The sequence below is a fragment of the Oncorhynchus nerka genome, linkage group LG28 (genome assembly GCF_034236695.1).
Source record: "Oncorhynchus nerka isolate Pitt River linkage group LG28, Oner_Uvic_2.0, whole genome shotgun sequence".
Lineage (NCBI taxonomy): Eukaryota > Metazoa > Chordata > Actinopteri > Salmoniformes > Salmonidae > Oncorhynchus > Oncorhynchus nerka.
The window spans coordinates 56,369,616-56,374,686 of NC_088423.1; the positions used below are offsets into that span (position 1 = coordinate 56,369,616).

General features: G+C 38.0%; 1 long non-coding RNA gene across 1 annotated transcript; it reads left to right on the forward strand.

Annotated features, from left to right (window-relative positions):
• Nucleotides 1-1,556: 1,556 nt before the first annotated feature.
• On the forward strand, nt 1,557-2,329 carry LOC135565530 (uncharacterized). The gene is made up of 2 exons (XR_010461645.1): nt 1,557-2,057; nt 2,161-2,329. It is a non-coding gene; the product is annotated as an uncharacterized LOC135565530 (long non-coding RNA).
• The last annotated feature ends 2,742 nt before the right edge of the window (nt 2,330-5,071 follow it).

A 5,071-nucleotide genomic window follows, 5' to 3' on the forward strand; every position in this document is an offset into this window, starting at 1 on the left:
AATATCCCATAAAGACAGAAATATCTCATTTACATAAGAATTCACATCCATGAGTTAATACATGTTAGAATCACCTTTGGCAGAGATTACATCTGTGAGTCTTTCTGGGTAAGTCCATACAATATTTTCACAGCTGGATTGAACAATATTTGCACATTATTATTTAAATAATTCTTCAAGCTCTGTCAAGTTGGATGTTGACCATTGTTAGACAGCCATTTTCAAGTCTTTCTATAAATGTTCGAGCTGATTCAAGTTAAAACTGTAATTAGGCCACTCAGGAACATTCAATGTCGTCTTGGTAGGCAACTCCAGTGTATATTTGGCCTTGTGTTTTAGATTATTCTCATTCTGAAAGGTAAATTTGTTTCCCAGTAGCTGTTGGAAAGCAGTGCTTCCATTTTTTTTTATAAAAAAAAAAAAAACTACTCCTTGTGTAATTCATTAGTTCACCATGCTCAAAGGGATATCTCCTTTTTTACCAATCTAACAATAGGTGCCCTTCTTTGCGAAGCATTGGAAAACCTCCCTAGTCTTTGTGGTTACATCTGTGTTTGAAATTCATTGCTGGACTGAGGGGCCTTACATATAATTGTATGTGTGGGGTACAGAGATGAGGTTATAATTTCCAAAACATGTTAAACACTATTATTGCACATAGTCCATGCAACTTATTATGTATCTTGTTAAAGCAAATAGTTAATTCCAAAATAATGTAGGCTTGTCATTAAAAATTGGATGAATACTTATTGACTCAAGAAATTTCAGCTTTTCATTTTTAAAAACAATTCCACTGTGATATTATGGGTTATTGCGTGTAGGCCAGTGATACAAAATCTCAGTTTAATGCATTTTAAATTCAGAATGTAACACAAGGAAATGTGGATAAAGTCAAGTTGTGAATACTTTCTGAAGGGACAGTACATCCGAAATGAGGAAATGCACCGGTAGCGGTATAGCCATATTTCTGCAGATAGACTTTGCTATCTGTTTGAGTGCTCTTGTGTTCGCAACAGTTGTTAGACAACTTGCCCTGGGTTCATGGCTGTGATTGAAAGACTCCTGTTGAGATGATGATGATGATGATGATAATAATACATATAATAATAAATATAGCTTCGAGCAGCAATGAACGGTGTTCACAGCATAACATAACAGCATAACAGAAAGGAAACAAGATCAGTTGGATAACAAAGCAAGCACTATCACATAGTAACTATTGTCCTTTACGTGTAATCGGTGAAAGCATTATCATGTTTATCTCTCAATACCTGAAGAATGATGCAAGTTAAGTTTAGCCTAGTGTTGTAGGTCGATTATCTTTGAATGCAGCAGGTAATCATTCTTAAAGTTATTACTTAATGTATTGAGTTTAAATATGAATATGAATTTTTATAAATATATATACACTGATTGCACAAGCAGCAGGACTTCCGGTTTCTCACTTTCCGGATTTTTTTTTTTGACTTTTCACCATGTTCAGACCACATAATAGGGCAACAATAAATGATTATACAGATACACTGTACTAATCACAATATAGTGCCAGCAACTTGTCTGCTGCAGTCATCTTCTAAGGAAATATACATATGTTTTTTCATTCCAAATTTCATGGCCCCATGCTCATCGGTTCAGTTCTTATAGGCCTGGTGTGATGTGGTGCCATCTAGTGGTGTAGCATGGCTGACTTTGAAGCAAATAATAATTATCAAATTCATTAGAGGCTATTGCATTGAGTCTGTATACCAAATATGCAGTCAATCTGACTTATTGTCTCTGAGAAAAATTGTCACGAATCCCGTTTCCTGAGTCTGTTTTTTGCCTGTGTTCTGTCCTGGAGTGTTTTTTCCGGCGTCCTGGAACGCACCCTGTCTGGTTGCCGGGCAATGTAGCCAGTTGGGAGTTCTGATTACCAACACCTGTATCCCATCAGCTATCTGCACACCTGGTCCTGATCATCATCTCTCCTCTTCATAAGCCCGGTCCTGATCATCATCTCTCCTCTTCATAAGCCCGGACCTGACATCCATTCCCTGCCAGATCGTTAGCCATGAACAGTATGTTGTGCCATAGTATCAACCTCAAGTTGGATAGAATTTGTTCTTTGTTTTTTTTACGTATTGCTTGCCTTAAACCTACCTCCATTTGTTCTGTCTTCAGTTACTCACCCGGATCATTTACCCCATTCCCGCCTGGTCGTCGGAGGATTCCGCTACCCCATTGGATCCACCTATTTACTCCCATCAACTCACCACCGCTGCCCGCTACGCCACCTGGATATATCTACCCATTCACATTCACTTGTAAATAAATACTCACCTTCTTCCTACTCTCCTTGTCCTGGTCTGCTTCTGGGTTCGATTTTGAAAGAACGTGACAAAAATAATGTAAGTATTTTTAGCATTAGTATATGTGCTAACGTGCATCTATAGGTACAGTGAGGCAATATTTGAATGCAGCAACAATTTTTGTCTCAAAACCATTAAAGATTGACGTAATGACACTAAACAGAAAATCTGGAGCGAATCTGAAGTATGGTTCATGAGAACATGATGGCCGATGATTTTGGCATTAGCATTACATATGCAAAGAATGAGATGTGAAAGATGCACTATGCAGAATTTGCTCTGCCATTTCCTCACTGCTAAAATTCTAATAGTGTGCCTAAATTCAGTTTGTGACAAAACAAGTATAGCGTAGATCTGTCAACTCAGCCATCTTTTTTACCACTCCCTTAGCTTTTCTCAAACTAAGTTAAGACATGTACCATGAGCCTACATGTCATTTGGGACTATGGTTCAGGATAAAACGTTTTTGCGTATTTTAACATATTAGCGTATGTGCTAATATGCATCTACTGGTATAGTGTGGCCATCTTTGAATGCATCAATGTTATTTTCTCAAACTCTTTAGGGAGTATTGTGATGAGTCCAAAGATTAAATTTGGAGTTAATCTGACTTAGTCCATGACAATAAAAAAAAAAGATTATTTTAAACATTAGTGTTAGTCAAAAAAGTTAATTGCTGATTAACAGTTCTTATTTTTTAAGATATCAATGCCAAACTTAACATGGTTCATCAGAAAAATAGTTTTGATGACCCTGAACATTTTAAAGTGACAGGGCATTGTGGAGTGGATGGAGGATTTAAATGTACACATGCAATGTGATTTACTGAGTTATCAATAACTCAGCCATCTCTTAACCAATCCCGTAGCTTTTCTCAAGATATATACCATCGGTCTACATACTGAATTTGGTGTTAAATCTTTCCTGATAGATATGTGCTCAGCATGAGGAAAGAAACCAACTTACAAAGTTTAAAGTCTCTAGGTTTAGTTTAGTTTATTGGGATCCCCAATAGCTACTGCAATTGCAGCAGCTATTCTTCCTGGGTTCCACATAAAATTAAATACATGACAATGTACAGAACAGTTATAGACAAGAACAAGACAAGATATTACATACAAATAAAGTTGAAGTCGGAAGTTTACATACACTTACAATGGGGATAACAAGTATTTGTTGCACTAATGATTTTGCAGGTTTTCCTACTTACAAAGCATGTAGATGTCTGTAATTTTTATCATAGGTACACTTCAACTGTGAGAGACGGAATCTAAAACAAAAATCCAGAAAATCACGTATGATTTTTAAGTAATTAATTTGTATTTTATTGCATGACATAAGTATTTGATCACCTACCAACCAGTAAGAATTCCGGCTCTCACAGACCTGTTAGTTTTTCTTTAAGAATCCCTCCTGTTCTCCACTCGTTACCTGTATTAACTGCACCTGTTAGAACTCGTTACCTGTATAAAAGACACCTGTCCACACACTCAATCAAACAGACTCCAACCTCCCCACAATTTATTTTATTTTTATTTATTTTTTTATTTCACCTTTATTTAACCAGGTAGGCAAGTTGAGAACAAGTTCTAATTTACAATTGCGACCTTGCCAAGATAAAGCAAAGCAGTTTGACAGATACAACGACAGAGTTACACATGGAGTAAAACAAACATACAGTCAATAATACAGTATAAACAAGTCTATATACAATGTGAGCAAATGAGGTGAGAAGGGAGGTAAAGGCAAAAAAGGCCATGGTGGCAAAGTAAATACAATATAGGAAGTAAAACACTGGAATGGTAGTTTTGCAATGGAAGAATGTGCAAAGGAGAAATAAAAACAATGGGGTGCAAAGGAGCAAAATAAATAAATGAATTAAATACAGTTGGGAAAGAGGTAGTAGTTTGGGCTAAATTATAGGTGGGCTATGTACAGGTGCAGTAATCTGTGAGCTGCTCTGACAGTTAAAGCTAGTGAGGGAGATAAGTCTTTCCAGTTTCAGAGATTTTTGTAGTTCGTTCCAGTCATTGGCAGCAGAGAACTGGAAGGAGAGGCGGCCAAAGAAAGAATTGGTTTTGGGGGTGACTAGAGAGATATACCTGCTGGAGCGTGTGCTACAGGTGGGAGCTGCTATGGTGACCAGCGAGCTGAGGTAAGGGGGGACTTTACCTAGCAGGGTCTTGTAGATGACATGGAGCCAGTGGGTTTGGTGACGAGTATGAAGCGAGGGCCAGCCAACGAGAGCGTACAGGTCGCAATGGTGGGTAGTATATGGGGCTTTGGTGACAAATCGGATTGCACTGTGATAGACTGCATCCAATTTGTTGAGTAGGGTATTGGAGCCTATTTTGTAAATGACATCGCCAAAGTCGAGGATTGGTAGGATGGTCAGTTTTACAAGGGTATGTTTGGCAGCATGAGTGAAGGATGCTTTGTTGCGAAATAGGAAGCCAATTCTAGATTTAACTTTGGATTGGAGATGTTTGATATGGGTCTGGAAGGAGAGTTTACAGTCTAACCAGACACCTAAGTATTTGTAGTTGTCCACGTATTCTAAGTCAGAGCCGTCCAGAGTAGTGATGTTGGACAGGCGGGTAGGTGCAGGTAGCCATCGGTTGAAGAGCATGCATTTAGTTTTACTTGTATTTAAGAGCAATTGGAGGCCACGGAAGGAGAGTTGTATAGCATTGAAGCTTGCATGGAGGGTTGTTAACACAGTG